Source organism: Neopelma chrysocephalum, unplaced genomic scaffold, assembly GCF_003984885.1.
Source record: "Neopelma chrysocephalum unplaced genomic scaffold, ASM398488v2 Primary Assembly neopelma1_97102, whole genome shotgun sequence".
NCBI classification, from domain to species: domain Eukaryota; kingdom Metazoa; phylum Chordata; class Aves; order Passeriformes; family Pipridae; genus Neopelma; species Neopelma chrysocephalum.
Window position 1 is genome coordinate 6,337,306 of NW_020925744.1, and position 18,882 is coordinate 6,356,187.

The following is an 18,882-nucleotide window of genomic DNA, read 5'->3' on the forward strand; positions in this document are numbered from 1 at the left end:
CCACTGAGCTCACGTTAAAGCTCACCTTCCCCCAAGCGACCCAGCAGAACAGCCATGTCTGTGCAGCTCTTCAGAGATACAAACTGCTGCAGTTACCAATACACAGGATGTCAGATTCATAACACTGAATGAGACACATGCACTGTTCCAGACACCTGCATATGGTCCTGTTTTCCATGCAGCATAACAAAGCACAAGGCAAAAGAGCTATGTTTGCTTATACTGTAAGGAGATATGGTATACCATACTTTGCTTTAGCAAAGACACCGTGTGTAGACACAGCACAAGGTCTCAAATGCTGAAGATCCAACCTAAAACCATCTGTTTGCCCATCATGAAGGCCCAGGTTTGGCTCTCAGTGATTTAACACTAAATAGCAGTGATAGCAGATTTCTTTTTTTTTACTTTATGTCAGCACAACACTGATTTCAGCTCAGGCATTAAGTCAGAGGCGCAGATACAGGGCAACGCAACTAGATCTCATATGCCGTACCAGTATTAGATTTGGACAGTACATATAAAATCTTGGATAGATATAAATAAGGTGTTATACATTAGCTACTTATAATGGAAATAATATAAACCCACACTCCCTCAAAGTCAAAAGCTGATATAATATTCTTAAAATACCAGGAAAGTGTATTGCAGTAAGCATTGTCACATGAAGATTAGATAGGGGGGAAAGGAAAGAAATATATACACAGCTCTAACCAAAAATGCTGTATCCCAAGTAATTTTTAAAAAGCTCTTCAACTTACAGGAAACAGAGATGAAAATCTCTCATTTTTTTCCATTTGTTTACACTGTATATTTCAGAGCAGGTTGTGCAGTCAGCATCCCTGTCTGGATTACATTCGACTGCGGTAGTCTGATACTCTCTCCTGAAGAAGGTCACGCACACACTCACCTTGACTTTGCAAGAGAATGTTTACCAGGTAAAGTAGTTAAGAGTTGAGGTTGAAGAGGCAGTAAGCTGTAAAGTGCACAGACAGGAAGGGGAGAGGATGAACAAGCCCAGGCCTGGGCAGTATTCTTGCTCTTGTCTCCACTCAACCTTTGCTGAGAGAAGGGGAGTGGAACTGCCCCTCATGTCATGAGCTTCTCCCTCTGCCTTTCCCTTTGGTTTTTAAGTAGTCACAGCATGTTCCTCCAAGTACCTTCTCTCAAAAAGAGAAACTTTTTAAAACTTAACCAGCTGTATTTGTTTCAGGTTCATTCCCAGTAAGTGAAAGTTGGATTGACAGTCCCAAAGAAACTGTATGGGAGTTTTTTTTAATATCAATTTTCTATGAAGCACACAAAAAACTTTCTAATCCATGAGCTGAGGAAAAGTCTAATGCTTGTACAGTGAAAGAGCCTGATCCTACTCTTAGTAAGTATCTGAACTCCTATTAATTCCAGTAGAAAAAGGCCCAATAAAAGATATTCCATTAAATGGACATAAAATAACAAAAAAGACCAGCCAGCTACCCCAACAATACTACCACTTTTAATTTGTCAGTACATAATTCAAACATTCAAAAAAAGTTAAAATCCTCCCAGAAACATGAAGGTCTCCAGAAATATTCAGAGTAAAAAGCAGGCCTGCCCTTAAATCCCATTTCAGATACAAAGACAGCTCATGGCTCCGTCTCCACTGACTTTTTTAAGAATTCATATTACAAGAAGCAACATTTAGAAACATAGACCCTCATCTAAACAATGACAGCACTAATAGAGTCAACACACCTAATATGCCCTTCTTAACTCTCAGAGAGTTTAAACAAAAACATCAGCTGTCCTTGCAGGCTAAAGACGTAGAAGCTGTGTATTAACTATCCCACCAGGAATGCCTCATAATTATGGAACACTGTTTTCCTCCTCTTTTTCTGTGTTTTTAAAGAAAGAAATTGTTGTTAGTAAATATGACCTTTAAAAAGGTTTCAACACACCAGAGAAAACAATTCAGGAAATTTCAGCTCAGAAGCCCTGGTAGAGTTGTTATAATTACCCACCAGACATCAAATGACACCACCTCCACTGCCCCCAACACGGCAGAATACTGAACAGGGAGAGCTGTTGCTTTCCTGTAGACATAGCCTTAAATCTTTTTTAACCCAACCATCTAATATTCTCCAAATAAAGTATGAAAAGTCAGTAGCAGGTAAAAAGTTGATGCACTGTGCTTTGCTAGAAGGTGCTCATCAGAAGTAATTCATAGTTTGCCAAGAAGCAAGATGTTACATGCCTCTGCAAGAAGACCTGTGTGGGGGATCGAATATAATGACGTTTCACTAACAGGTCCAAAGATGCAGAAAAAGTCTTTTCACCTAAAACCTGCAAGGCTTCACCCTAAACAGGTACTTCCCTTCAAAGGGAAAATTTCTTTTACCCAAGTTACAAAACCTTGGCTGGAAATACTTACCCATTCCAAAAATCTCCAAGAATACTGAAGAACACTTTCCAGTATAAGAGCTCATTTATTATCTAAAGACAACAAAAGAGTTGCAGGTGGAAAAGCATGTGTTCATTACAGAAGCTATTTATAGAATTGGCATGTTTCACCTTTTCCCTTCAGTTTGAAATTTTTACTATTTTCAAACCAGCATGTGACCAGCAATTCAAGTCTTGCTGACATTTTCAATGCGCAGAGGCTTTGCATTCTGCAAAAATGTGTTTAGAAAAAGCAGTTGGAGCATTAAGACAATGTATAAAATAAAGCTCTTCTACAGAGGGATTTTGCTGCTGTTGAACACTCACCTCAAACATACCTCAAAAGTTATTTAACAGCCAATAAAATAGTGTTCTCAGCTGTTGTACTTTCGGAAGGGGACTGTGCCAAATGCCATCAGGAGGAAAGCATTAAGAAGTCTGTGAATTTTACAAAGCAATTTTTGCCAAAATCTGCTTGACAGCATCCAGTCCATTAACTAATAACATTCTGTGACTGTACAGCTGCCTGATAAATGAAAGTCTGCACTATTACAATGTAGTATTTGCCAGCACAAGTATATATGCTTGTCATATAAAAACCCCAACAACAAAAAACACTTCAGAATAAAACAAAAGAAAATTCATACTCTAAGGCACTAAAGAGGAGAAATAACAGCAGCAGTTAGGCTTTTAGTTCCTCAAGTCAAGGGAATCTTGGAATAGGGGATTTCACTAATCTAACAAGCTAAGCAGCAAAGTTATTGCACTAAACAAGCACCATCAATGACATCTCACAAGCTAAATTAATTTCTACTGTCATCCAGTGTTAAAAAACATTATCCTCAATATACCCAAGCCCAAAGACATATTTTGAAAACATACAGACCAAAATGAACAAGAACTGCCAGAACCAGCCAAGTGAAATGCTGAGGTGGGAAGGGAGGGAGAGTGGGAGAGAGGAGGTGTGCAGTAATGCCAGTGGTTAAAAACAAACAAACAAACAAACAAATCACTCCAAGTTCATACTTGCAATTGAAGGATTTGATGGAAATGCAACCATACATCACCACTGGGTATTGTTTATCCTTTACAGAAAATATAAAAATGTCAGAACTGAATTACAGTAATACCTCCCAGCTTAAAAAATGGTGCTTTTGAATAGCTTTTTGCCATGTGCCTTTTGAGAATACTGTACCTGCCTCACCCACTACACATACGTTATCCTAAAATCAAGAAGTATACCACCAACTGTATTTGGAAAATGGATGTGTTCCTTGATCCACTGACTCTTTTACCATGTATATATACTTTTAGTCAGGAACATACATTAGCTGTTTTACTACCACAGAAGAAGCCAACAGATGAAGTTACATAAAGAGAAAAAAATGGAAGAGCTTGTTGTGGGAGCTCGGTAGTCTTCAGCGTGCAAGGTAACCTCCCCCTACATAACCTGATGTTGGTTATCAGAATCATACACTCTGTCTTTAACAATCATTTAAAATAACTTGCAGGCTTATGAGCTAGCATTTATTCAGATTACTATGTTACTTGGCAAACACATTATCACCATGTAAACACCTCTTGTTCATCTTGCCTACCAAACAAAACCAGCAAGAGATGCTTATGGAAAGTTGTTTCCAACCATGCCCATTACCTGGTTTTTCATACTTACATCAGTGGTTGCATTTTTTTTTCCCAAGACAAGCAAAAGTCTAAACCATGTTTACCTCATTCAAATTTTACCTTTTAAGAAGTAGTTTTCCTTTAACATGGTAAAGTAGTATCCTATATTCAGTTCTGTGTGAACTTCGGAACACTCTAAAACCAGATGAACAACACACTTTGAAATTATTATTAAGTCAAAACTTTGCATGCCGCCTCTCAGCCTGAAGCTAAGGTTAAGAGCCTATTTATAAACCAGAGAAAACATTGATTTAGGGTATAGACAAGCTTATGTTTTGAGGTCACTGCCACCTAGAATAAAATTGGTATTACCACTGCAACCAAACATAGAGGATCTGTAACAACCAACCACCTGGATTCCACAACTCCCCTCCATAAAGACAATAATCAGAATTTTATATTGCAGAACTTTTGCCAGCAAGACAGTGGGAGCAGCATTAAATAAGACCACACACACACCCCACTGAAAACTTGAAGGTTCACTACCACTGGTACATACTAAGAACATGCATGCTGCAACAGTGACAGCACTAGTGACTTGAACAAAAAAATTTATTTGTCCCAACACTGTGGATTCGACAGCCACATAAAAAAAAAATAGAAAAAAATCAAATCAATCTTACAGGTCTTCCAGCCCAAACCTTCAAGTCTGAGAACTGTTCAACTAATTATGTCCTTTGGACAAAGGCTTCCACTAACCCCTCAAGACAAACTTGATCATATCTCTGATGATCAACAGCAGCCGCTTATCACCAAGCAGGAGTCGTGGGTGATTGGGAATGGGATACATCCATCCAGACTACTCTTCCCTGAAAAAAAGGAAAGGCTGTCCAAACAACAAATAACCCAGAAAAATGCCTTCTGCTGCCCAACAGCCATATCAGGTCTGGACTACTTCAAGACAGATAGACTGCAGCAGCTCATGCTGTCTGGAGGTGGAGGCATTGAGCAAAACATTCACCAAATGAGCATGGCATCAAGGGTCTCTCAAAGTTTCACTGCTATCCCTGTGGTTGAACAACTTGCAACCCACCCCACAGGAACACCATACAAACTACTGAAGGACATTCTTACCAGCACTTCTCACAGCCTTAGAAAACATCTCTGCAAAACCTGAAAGCTGAAAACTCCAACTCATTTAATATGGATATAATCAACCCCATGTTAGGTGTTTGTAGCATTCGGCTTTGTAGACACAGGGAAAGCATCAAAATCTAGGTGTAAACAAGAGATGTTTAGAAAAGTGCTTTCTAGACAAAAGTAATATAGAACTTTCCTCTAGCACGGTGATGCTCAAATTGTGATCTAGGATGCTGTGGCAAATGATGTTTATGGCTTACAAACCAGAAGCAGAGCTGAAGCAGACAAGTCTCTTCAATCATAGGTTAAACACAGTGCCGAGATTCACTAAAACTGTGAATGCCAACAGAGTCCTGTGAGGTCAAGAAGGCCAGCAGTCCATGGCTGCAGGTTACTATCTATGCTGAAGAAATCGTAACCTTTGCAAAATGTGGGAAAAGTAAGCCTGAAACTTTTGAGGGAGACTTAATAGACTAGCTGAGCTGAGGGAAACTGGCTGGATACATCATATAGCAGCTTGCTGCAGTAGAACTGTGAAACCACAAGTCATCAAAACTACCATGATGCTGAAGAGAAACTGGAAGTAAATTCAAAATGAAGGGCAGGGAGTAAAGAAAGGGTAACTAATACTCAAGAAAGTTGCCATAAGTGGAGCTACTCACCATGCTGTCCAGAGCATCCAGCTAACATACACTAAAATGTCTGTAGGTAAATTGTAATAGAATATAAATACAGGTCAGCATCATGCTCAAGTTTACATTTATCCATAACAAAGATTAGAAACAAGAGGTCAAGAGAGATTACTAATCTACATTTAAATTTTGGTAAACTAACCTTCACTCTGCACACAATTTCACAGGCCTTATTTATTGCAAAGGGAAAAAGCCTGAGACGGGAGAAAGCACAAACACGTTGCAAGGAGCTGCATCCTGAGAATACACTGAGAGTGCCCAAGAACAAGGACTGATTATGACCACTTTTCAGAGGGTCAGTGCAAAGACATTTGTTAATAGCTTTTGAGGAGGAATTCACTCCTAGTATGGCGGGGAGAAGCTGACATCCTTTCTGGAGGAAGCAGGCAGCGGAAACTCCTCCCATAGCCTAAGGTATCTACCTCCCCAAATGAAGCCATTTCAGCTTTTACCACAACTTTGGATTTTCATCACATTTGCAGGAAGAAACTATGATTACTTGCTACAGCGCAAGTATCAAGATCACAAATGGGAAAATCACTGCAAATGAATAAGAGCAACAACACCAAACGATCTCTATTCTTTTCACATTCTTTATTGCTGCTACCACGTCTTTTGCTTATGTTACACAGGCTGTATCAGCTTCACTTTACTGTCTGAAGTTAGGGTTCAACCTAATTTGAACAGTAAAGAATCATCATCAGCAGTTGTCTACATGGCTTTTCAAAGACGAACAGAATTCAGCTAACATCGGCCACAGAACAGCACAAAGGTTCAACAGAAGGTGCGTGAATGCAAGAAGGAAAAACCTTTAAAATTACATCCTGCTTGACTCATTGCTTTATCATCAGAAAAAAATGCTTTCTCATACGCTTGATAAGGGCTTGATCGAACTTGTATTTTTAACCAGAAGTGGACAAAATCCTAAAAAGGAAGACAAGAGCAACCACTGATATCAACTTGGGAAGAGATTTTAAAAAGATGAGAAAATTACTAATTCCTGATAAGAGTGTGTCTGGATTTCCATAGTCACACTTACAGTTTGAAAAACCCAGCACAGGATGTCTGAAACACAAGCATCCTGCAGTAAAAGGTATTTAGGTCATTCCAACAACAGAAAACATTTCACTGAGTAATTTAAGACTGCACTTAAACAGGTCAAATTTAGGCTATGCAACAGCACAAGCAATATAATTTTGAATCTAAACTGACCTTCCATCAGGAAATGTCATACTTGGCCTAAAAGAGTAAACTACCACTCCCATTTCCATTACTAACTGTGGAATAAATAATTTTCTTTTGTTTAAAAGGGGGAGGGAAAAAAAGAATAAATCAATGCTGCACTTGCGCCAAATGAAAAGTGGCACAAAACCTCACAGAAAATAAGGGAGACCCTTTCTTTATGGCCATGATTCTATTCTTCCACTTGTATACTAAATATCCATGAATACTTGTGTTTTTATTGCTTCAATTTTCTAGCAAATGTTTGTGAATTACTGCAAGAGTCAGGTTATTCACTGAACTGCTATTTCATTCATAATCAAAGTGGAGGTGAAAAGAGAAAAATAGGCTTTTAAGTGTGGAAGCAACAGTCTCTACGTAGGACCTTTGGAGGAGCTCAGTTCATTTTGGACTGTAAATTTTACAAGATAAATGTTTTCAGCAACTTCGTCCAGTCACCAGGGCACTACAAAGGATTCCAGTAAAAATAATGAAGCAGAACACAGTATTTCCTGACAAAGCAAAACAGAGAAAGCCACTAAAACCAGAGTAGAAAGAGTTCCAGAATTAAAGTCTAAAAACGCACCAATATCACAAGTGAGTCACCCTTGCATGGCTGAAGCCAGCATTAGAGGAAGCATCTTTTTTTCTAGCTCTCCAGGGCCAACTGCAGTGGAGTCACAAATGGGGACTGGAATCCCAAAAAACCCTATTGTAATAACAATAAGAGCAATTTAAAAAAAAGGTCAGCACAGGTCACTTGCATTACATGCCAAAATATCCTTGATAACACTGGCATGCAGCCCAAACCCACACAAGTAGACATAACTATGAAATCAGGTTCTTGTGTTTCACAATTTTTCCCTACTGTTGCTAAGTTAGATCCTACCCCACTTCTCAACATTTCAATTATTACTCCATAAAATCAAATCAATATGCAGCAGCCATGGCTAGTGCACCACATCAAAACTGGGTGATAAGACTTGACATACTAGTACTCCTCCATACAGACACGCACCACCTTTTTCCAGACAGGGACGAAGAACAGGCTTTATGTAAGACAAACGGATTTCCAAAGGGAGAGACAATTTGCAGTGTAAGTTGCTCATATATCTGTTCACATCCATAAAAGAGAAATACCTGTCAGTTCAAAACAAAAAACTAGGTATGTTCCTTGGCATTTCTGATGTCTGGGAGCTGCATGCACAGCAAGCACTTGGTAGTTTGGGTAGGTGTGCGCGGGTGGGGAAGCCCAATGTACATTCTTCTACTAAGCCAATTCAGAGTACTTGGCTGCTCCTCAAGCAATATAGGTAAGACCAGCATGCAATTTTCTTCAAAAAAGTTAATTTTCTTTATGAGGTAAAGAGAAGCTCACCCCCTTCTCTAAAGCCATACACTAATTCTCCTTGAGTAAACAAGGCATAGCTTTCTTCCTTTCAAAAGCCAAGAAGTTTTGGGGAATATTCACCTCTAACCTGCAGCACTCAGAAATTTAAGAAGTTACACTTATCTGACTGTTAATAAAAGATTCTAGATAGTACGTTAGCACAGAACATGCTATTCAAGCCTCTATTAACATACATAGGGTTGAACAATAAAATGCAACAGAAGATTATTTTTCTTTTTTTTTTCCATGCCTCACACCCACAAAATCAAAACCTTCCTGACACCAGCAAGGTGATAATGAAAAGTTTGGAAAGACAGGGGATGAAGCAAAAACAGAACTGCACAATCAAGGAAGCAAAACTTCCAGGACACAGTAAAGAAAACAATCTAAGAAAGGAGGACAAATTATACAGCAAAATACAAGCTAATTTGTCATTTATTAAGCAAGTTACTGGAATTCAGCATCCTGTAGTTCAGGTTCCAGACCAGGTTTTACAGTACATAAGCTATTAGATTGACCCAAACAAAAAGCATGTCTGGCAACATATAACATTTCTAACTTTCACTGACAAGCCAAGAAGCACCTTACAACTACCTTTTGACAGAGGAAAAGGAAATAATTACAACATCACCGCAATTTATTTCACTTTTATAGTGCAATGTGGGGAGACACAGAAACAAGGCAACAGAAGACAAAAACCTCAAGGATGGCAAGTGTCTCTACCAGTGAGCCAAGGAACAAGCTGCTTTCATGAGACCCCTGCTTTTTCTTGCTGTTTATTTTTCCTGGGCTTCAGCTTCTGCTAACCTGTCTATACCACAAATATTAGCATCTGTGATAAGCTGGTAGGTGGTGTACCTGTGGAGGTGTGGTTAATGCCTTGTTTTGTTAGCTTTGGTTGACTACTACAGTAGTCAAGAGTTAGGCTTGCTGATGAACATGAAACCCAACCCACAAGACCCTATAAGTACACCACTGACTAATTTTGTGATTCAATGTTTGTTAATTTTACTTATTTCAAACCAGACACACTCTTGCAGGGGTGCTAAATCTCCTTTTTGATGCAGGTCTCATGTCTACAGGTCCACCTTTTGCAGTAATGAAAGGTTCTCTTGTTTATGCTCTTACCTTTTATCATAATCTACCTAAATATAATTGGGAAGGGGAAAAAAGGAAGACCATTTCAAGTTCTTGAAGAAAATCATGTGTATTTGAAGTCTTAAACAGATGCAAGTAAAGATGGAGGGTGCCAAAAAGCTGAACAGGAAACACGTCTCTAACATTAGTTGTTGATACTATTACTAATGGTTAAAGATTGTTTTCTAGCTTAGATAAAGTAAGACTAAATTCAGTGATGCACAGTACAGGACTGTCATCTGCCTAAGGCTGTACCGTCCCAGTGCATTTACATAGCAAGACACCAATAACATTTTCCGTGTTGCTCAAGATACTCAGATTGAGAGACGTGCTAGCATTTGAAGTAGTTCTGTGCCACAATAAGACAAACATAAGTGGAAGAGAGTTAAATTCAGTATCCAGCCTCTCTTACAACGACAGAGAACTATAACGTGAAAATTTGGTTTTTAAGTTTTAAGCATGTCAGTATTCCAGGTCTCAGCAAAATAAACTGAAATACTTTGAAGTCAGGGCCCTTACATAAAAGAAGAGAGATTTATTTTCTTCATACTTTAAATGGTTTAAAAGAAATTATTTAGAAAGAATGCTCTCTGCCTTATCCCCTGCAACAACATCCCCACTCCTTTCTGCAGATTTCCCCTGCTCTCTCTCAGCAGTGTAATTTGAAGGAAGACAACTGGGTACTGTGTCAGAGCTGTCCACATTTTAAAATTATGATGCCCAAAGTCCATACATACCCTCTTCAGACAAATTGGAAGGAAAAGAACTGTTTAACTAGCACTATGCTTCCAGAAAGTCAATTATGATTTAGATTATTTTATCTATTGAGAAGTGGTTCAAACAGGTCATTCACTATACCATAGGAGATTAAACAGACTATGTAGCAATGATTAACATTCCCTACATATGGTTTTTCCTGCTTACTTAGTAAACCAGGAGGCTTCCTCCTCTGATAAGGAGTGAGCCAGACATCAGGAGATACAAGCAACTTCCTTAGAAATCTGTCTTTCCTCTCTGCAGTCTGAATCTCTGGATGAGAGTGTGGCATACCATACTTGGATGCATCTCCTGCCTTTCTTCTTCTCCAAGCAAGTCTTAACATTTCAGATTCACAGACCTAGCTTGGTCCTAACTAGCAATGTTGATGTTTTAAGGTTAAGTGGGGTCAGTTTCCTACATAAATGTTTGAACATCGGACCAACTGCTTTCGAAATACTTTAAAAACACATAATGACGTCAGCAAGGAACCTGGAATATTCAGCTTGCAGGGTATGGAGCAAGAAAATCCTGTTTCTTATGAAGAAAACTCCTGTTTCTCAGTTCTCACAAAACAATGCCTGTAAGATGTGCAGTGCCAGCTGAATCTCCCGATCTGTGATCTACATTAATTGGATCAAAAAGCATTCTCACATATTCTGAAAGAGACATGAGTGAAATCATTGCTCACCTTTTCAGTGTCAATTCTCATGTATGCCTTTTTTAACTTTTAGTTCATCTGCTGGTTGCACACATGAAAAGAAGTAGAAAACAAGACATCTACTACCTCTGATGAGACACCTATCACCATCTCATCCCTGCAACAGGCACTTGACATGCCCACTTGTCCCTTTGCCGAACAATTCCTCAGTTTGAATACAAACAGCTGAGCATCTGTGCTGGTTTTGGCAGGGGTAGAGTTCATTTTCTCCATAGCAGCTAGCATGGACTACTATTTTGGATTTGCACTGGAAGCAGTGCTGATAATACAGGGATGTTTAAGCTGTTGCTGATCAGTGCTTACACAGAGTTAGAGCCTTTTCTGCGCCTCACTCCACTCCACCAGCAAGGAGGCTGGGGATGCACAAAGAGCTGGGAGGGGACACAGCTGGGACAGCTGATCCCAACTGACCACAGGGATATCCCATCCCAAATGGCATCATGCTCAGCATATAAAGAGGTTGGAAGAAGGAACGAGGAGACATTTGGAGTGATGACGTTTTTCTTCCCAAGTCACTGTTACAGCGTGATGGGGCCCTGCTTTCCTGAAGACAGCTGAACACCTGCCTGCCATAGAAAGCAGTGAACGAATTCCTTATTTTCCTTTGCTTGCGTGCTTGACTTTTGCTTTACCTAAACTGTCTGTACCTCAATCCACGAGTTTTCTCACTTTTAGTCTCCTGATTCTCTCCCCCATCTCACCACAGGCAAGTGAGCAGTTGGCTATGTGGAACTTAGCTGCCAGCTGAGGCTAAGCCACAACAGCATCCCTCTTTATGAGTTTACCCCTAAGAGCTCAGAATGTTGCTCCATTAAAAGCACATCTCAGCACATCCTGCAGGTTTGAGTTGCTGGAACACTCTACCCCTCCCTGATCCCCTTCGGTTGCTCATGGACTACCGAGCTGAAATTAGCTATTCATTACATGTGAAGGAGTCCCACACAGAGCAGCACCCTGCTGCAAAAGACTCCTATTTTACAGGGCAATTTCGCATCTACAGCATCTGCTACCTTACTAATATGTATATTTAATGCCACTGCATAATGTGCAGAATTATATGCTGTTTAATGCGTGTTTGTTCAGATATTATGTGCTCTTAAGTAGCATTATTCCCTTTGAAAAACATTGTACTTTTTACAGGCCGCCTCCCTGGTGTTCCTTGTAACAGAGCCCCAAACAAACAAGCAGCTCATAGACTATTCTAGAGCAAAAAACCCGAGGACTCAGGGTGAGGCAAGCTTCTGGCCTGCGCTACCAATTTAGTTCTTTTCCTAGGTCTCTCTCCCCAGTCTATACTTTTACACTGTTTTGATATTAATAGAATTGGAAAGAGAATCATATCTTGACAACTGGTGGGACACATACTCCAGGCTACTCTTGCCACCGGAAATGTGAGTACTCGTATTAAAGCAGCAGCTTTTGCAACAGACTTTATTCTTTCTTCTAGAAGATGGTCAGAGTACTAACATTAAGTTCTACCACATGCAGTTATAAATCATTTTGTTGACATAGCAAACCACCTCAGAGAAAAAAAAAAAAAAATCAAAGTTTTAAGCTAGAGCGTTTTGGAGTCAAGTGTGGGACCAGCACATGTATGTCAGATGCTTCATGCCCTTCAGGAAAAACTTCTATATGCTCCTATGTCAAATGTCACCTTAAGACAGTCCCAACAATCCTCCCCTACACCTCATTCAAGGAAAACTGATTTTGAACACAGTTATTTCAGGTGGCAAAATGATTGTGCATCTACTCTAGAAGGCAGCAAGCACTAGCATCTATGATTGCCACCTCAGATTTTGACTTGAATTACGTATTTCCAAAGAAGCCCAAGCACAGGAAATGAATCTGCTCTGCATAACTGAAGTGATGCCCTCTGAGAAACACTGTTTTAAATCTGATTTGGAGTAAATGACAATCTGCTCTCTGTTGGAGGGAGAATGTAAATTCAAAGCAAAGGAGATTCTGATATACGTAGCTAAAATGAGCTTTATCTCAACTAAGCACTCAGGTTTATGCAGGCAGACATTTGCTCTAGAATTAGTTTTCAGACTGTTCTGATGTTAGGAATATTTGGGAGCTATACCTACACTGAAGTATCTCCACAGGTTGCTTTAGGATATTAGGAACAAAATTCTAACCAATCCATTCTCCTTGTTCTATGCTACAAATGAATTTACAAATGAGCAAGGAGTGGCAGACAGCCCTTACTGGCCAGACAGAGTCTCAATCTAGTTTTGTCTTTTCTGTTATGAGCACATGATACTCAAATAGCCCACTGTTTCGATATGACAGATTGCCTAAGGCTTTCCTAACCCTCCTTTCTTTATTTAGAAAGTAGACAGGCTTCATTTGTAAGGACAAAAAGGACTCAGGTGAACTGGGCCTTTCTGCTCATCCAATACACACATGAAGCCTCCTCTGATGTGCAATTCAAACTCTGCCCTGAGAATTTTGTAAAGCAGAGCATCACCCCATTGCCTGAGAGCATAAAGGTATCAGCAGGCTTAAACAGGCTGCTGTCTGCTCTACATTGCTGATCAAGAGTATGGATTGCAGAGAAGACTGTACCAGGGAGGAACTGCAGAACAGAACACCATCACCTGCCCCTTAAACACATACGTGCACACACAGAGTTTGTGTGCAATAGAACAACAGGAAAATTCTCAGATAATCTACATTCTGGAACTACTTAAGACATGCTATAAAACAATACAAATATTTAATTTCTTTATCCTGCTACAGAAATATATGAAGTTTCTCTTTTTAAAGCAGAAAGCTATTCAAACAACACATCGATACCTCTCAAGATGAGGCAGTGGTTTTCCTATCAGTGTGGAAGGACCATCACAACTGTTGACATCTATGAAGTATATGACGGCAAGCAGAGTTATTTCTCAAATTAATTATGCCAGCTTCAGAACAAACAAACAACAACAACAAAAATCTACTTCTTCCATCACAGGCATATTTAACAAAGTCTACTCCCTTACAGTCCACATGAAGAGAAACAGTCTGAATGCCAAAATCATGAAGCAGAACCAAGACTCTGCTAAAAGAGTCTGCTAATTTATATAATTTTTTAAAATTCATCTACACAAAATTCATCAAATAGAAAATGGATCTGTTATATTCTGGTTTGAAAAATGTAATATGATTTTAAAGTATTCCTGCCAGCAATAAAACTGGTTAGAAAAAGAATTTATTTTCTTTTTAAGAGTAAGCATGTCACTGTTTGCATATTTGGTTTTGAAAGGTGATGGTTGCTTTTTACGTGAGAGGACAATGGAAATTACAAACCTCCTAGACCATGAAAAACAAGACAGCTGAAGAAAACACCATTTAAGGCAGGATAATACTTCATTTCTGAAAAAATGCTGAGTAGAAAAAAAAAAATTGTCCAGTTGTCCAGGATATTATGAGACATAACCTTTGTATTTTCTCTTCAGTCTGTCTTCCAAATAAGTGAACGCTGCAAAAGCCATGGCATTATTTCTATTTCAGGTGAATTCCTGGGATTTTGTTTTTCATCTACTGTCCCTGCAACCTTAAGTGTTCACCACATTTGGACAGGGAATTTTTCTATGACCTCATTTTCACGGTCAAACAAAGTGTTTCTGATGACATTTGCAGGATCTATTGCTCTAGTGAAATGGTGGTTTATTAAGAAATGATTACTTTTAAAATGTTCTACCATCTGACCAGGCTGAAACAAATACTACTTGTAGTTATTCTTTCTGAGTTAATAGTGAAATCGGCAGTAAACTGAACTGAAAATAAACAATTTAACCAATTTTTTTCCTTGTGTAATTATTTGTTAAGCAAGTAAAAAAGCCTTAACGAAGAGAGAACAACATTATTTTGGATTTAGAGCTCCTGGCCTGGAGTTCTCCAGTAAGAAAACATCTTTCTTGAAAGCAAAGAAAACTTTCCTTCTTGCTGTTCTTTCAGGGTAATGAAGAGACAGAAAATAACTGCAATCTCACTAAGTACCTATCCTTCCAATAACCTTATGAGTTTGTTTTGCTTTGTTGTCCTCAGGACTCAAAAGACTCCCCTGTAAGGAAGCCTCTCATTCCAACACTTGGATGCTTCACACCACTAGTCTACTCTTCCACCACTTCAAAGGGCAGAGAAAAACTTCCAACACACCAGAGGCAGTTTGCTAATGTTTGCAGCTCTAGAGTATTATTTATATTCATAATCTACAAAAATTGTCTGCACAGGGCGGGGAGGGTGGAATATAGATATTCTCCCTCTATCATGGATTGAACAGTGTTGTGTTGAGGAATGACAGTGAAAAGGCACGGTAGGACAGCAGAGTGGGCTATGCCATGGCAAGGCTGACAGCTATCCTGGAGGAGTGCCCCTGTGACTCCCAGCCTCTCCCAGTCCCAGCGGGCATCAGGTGGCAGCTGCCAAAAACTGATTCCTATTTGCTGCACTCTGACCAGCAGAGGTTCATCTGGAAAAAGTCTGCAGGGCAAACTGACCCATCTCAGACGAAGGTTGTCTTAACACCAACAGAAGGTGAATTGCAAACAAAGAGAGGTAAAGAGCCCATGCTGTTGCTCATGGAGGAGTGAGCAGCACAACCTGGGAGTAATCTCTGCTCCAAAGAGCGGTGCATGAGAAACAGGCAGTCTAGACAGGATGGGGGGTGGGGGCTGTGCGGCTTGTTTGCCTGGGCTATTGCACAGTGCAGACTTTTCCCACATCAAAAGGAGGGGAAGGGAGGAAAAAGAGACAGGGAACCTTGCAGGAAGACCTACCCCACTTTTAATAAAGCCAGAAAGCCACCATTTATTGATGATGCTTCATGTCTTGGAAAAAGTTATTTTGCTGCTTAATACCTCAAGGACTGTATTTTCCCCTAGCTGGGTCACCAAGAGCTGGATCCACTTCATTACCTCCCAGTAAGTTTTACTGTGTCTAAGTTGATGCTAATAACCTTCCAGTCTATAGCCTACTTTTAGAAACCAGGGAAAACCAGTAAGCTGACTGTTTTAATGCACCATGGTAAACAGTTACTCAACAGATTAAAAATATAAAAAGAACAGCAGAGTACCCTGATCATCTATACCCTGCATATTTTTCTTCCCTCAAAGTTCTCCAGTCATATAACAGCTAGCCAAATGTACCAAGTCTCAAACTTTCAAGTAGGAAGATGGAACAGAGTAAGGGTGAGGAAAGGATCCATTGGGAAATTTAAGTCTTCACGAAACCAGAAATGATTTGAAATATAGTATTTAACTGTTGTTTAAAATATGCACCACGAAGTTTGGAACAGCTCAGCGAATTTAGAACACGAGCACATCTGTTTACGTGTAACTAAATACAGTCTGACAGCAGTTTTAGACCACCTATCAGAAAGAATCAACTACAAGTTTCAATATATTTCAATACATACAATACATTATTTGTATTCTATGTAATAGTCTATTTGTTTTTTCAAGACAGTGCAGTGTTAACATGTCTAAAGTCTTTCACTATGTACTAAATCTAAGGTACCTAGCAAAATGCAGCATATTCCAGTTGGATGTTTCCCAAACCATATCGCTCAACTTTTTAAGTATTACTGCCATCTGGCTACTAGGCTTTGTTTATCAAAACATTAGCTGTGTACACATTTCTACAGCAGCTGCAGTAAAAAAAAAAAAAAAGTAATATGATTTAGTAATTCACATTAAAAAATAGAAAACTCTAAAACTATTTTATCAAACCAGTTACCAGTTACCAGAAAAATTAAATATATCTAGCTTTGTGTTTTGCTGTCTTTTCCATTTCAGTGCTTTAATGTTCTTCACCAACTCATTTCCCACTGACACTATCACAGGAAAGAATTAAGAGTGACTAAAGAATATGTCAAGAGCAAAGTAAGTCATATTGCTTGTATTATCTCTAATTCCCTTCTGGATAAGCACTGGTGCTACAGAAGTACGTACGACACAGGAAATGCTGTTATTGTAGTACCTCCGGTCGTTCTTAGGGTACACAGCAAATCGTAGAGCCCTCTCAAGGAGACCCCAAAACTATGCTATTCAGAGGCTGAAAGCTCCGATAAATTCCAGGGTCTCTTCCCAGTGTCCGAGCCACACTCAACAAAATAAATATTTCAATTATGACTAATCCAAAACAGTGCACAGTGAAAGCTGTGGAAGTCCTGGGAACTGTGGTTTTTTTTCCTATTTCTAATTACAGTACATTGTATTAATCAGGCTTAGAAACCACAAACTCAAGGCTCTTTGTGACTGAGTTGTCACGGCAGCACAAAACACACTTAAGGCCAAACAGATGAAGAAGCATTTTCAGAAGATTAATGTATAGATATCTTTTAGGTGTATGGCATGTAGAAGAATTCAATCTCTTTTAAAAAAAAAAAAAGGCTGTGGTCTCAGAGAGCAGAGAAGCTTTGGCTGCATAAAAGCCAATGACAGCATACTTGTAGCAGCTTTTTGGGTTTTTTTCCAAGTTCCGCTGTGCTTAAAACATCACCTAAAGCTCCATCCAGATACTTAGTCATTTCAGTACTCACATAACCAAATAAAATAGAATCTAGCGGTTGCTTAAGATATGCACAACCAGAACTGAAAGAGTTGCACAAATTTAAAGCAAAAGCACATGTGTCTGTGTGCAAGAAAATATTGTCTGACAGCAGTCTGGATCAACTACCAGACTCAACTGCAAACTTAGTAAGCTATGGGATAATTAAAAAGTGTTGTTCATACTTATGTCAATAAGTTGAGTTATGTGCTGTTGGCTGTTTTCCACCAGCAACTCTGCCTGGTTTGGTACATGCATACACATTCCTTGTGGCAGTCACAGCTTGTTCTTACATCTGAATGAACATCGCAGACTGAACAAGCACTTTACTGCCCAGAACAGCTCTGCAGGCTGATCTTGCAAGACACTGAAGTAGAAAAGAAAGATCTCTTTGTTCTCTTCCAGAGAACAGAATTTTGTGACCTAAAATTTGTTCACAGGTTGAAGTTTCAAAAAGAATTCAGTATTTTTTTAAGCAATAATTAGACTATTACTTCAGTTTCTCCTCTCTCTTGAGTCAGATAAACTCAAGTCTCTGTAAGAAGTGATATGTTTCAATCCACACAAGTATAGCATCTGGCCAAGTTTTAGCCTGATCGGATTTAAGTGCTTTGTACAAAATTTCAGGCCACGAGAACAGCTTCTTCTTCTTAGGAATCAAAACAAAAAGAACCATGAACCATAAGCAATCAAAAAATCCAACACAACCTAATTTTATGAGAAGATCATGCAATATGCATAGAAATCGGTGCGTCTATCAAAGTAAAATACCTCCATGAACGGATCCTGAAGTGTCAGAAAAGTTATCATTAGGGGTTATATATGAACCCTCTACTAAGCCGAGAGAAAAAGCAAACAGGTAAGTATCTTCTCTTCTTCCCATCTTATATAAAACAGCTTTCAGAAGATCTTAAAAAACCCCCCACAATAAAAAAATGGAAGGAATCACATTAACTTTCCTCAAATATTTGTATACCACGCTGTGCTTTTCATCCCTAAGATAAAATAAAACCTAACATAAAAGATTCAAGCAACCAAATATTAATGAACAGAGATTTTATGATACTGCTCAGCTGCTGAGTATTTGAAAACGACGAGTGCCACCTTCTCACATTTATCTGAGAAACTTACATCAGGATTGTGCTGTAGATAGATATACAGCAGAACATGCCAGGTAAATCTCTGGTCAGGTAAGTAATAGGAAAAAACAGCAAATAATTAAAGGACATACTTCAATTTCTGAAGTTGGA

At 39.1% G+C, this 18,882-nt stretch overlaps 1 protein-coding gene across 4 annotated transcripts in view; it reads right to left on the reverse strand.

Moving 5' to 3' along the window:
* Positions 1–18,882, reverse strand: part of ZSWIM6 (zinc finger SWIM-type containing 6) — a 119,917-nt gene that overhangs the window by 54,261 nt on the left and 46,774 nt on the right. The gene's annotated exons all lie outside the window — the stretch shown is intronic.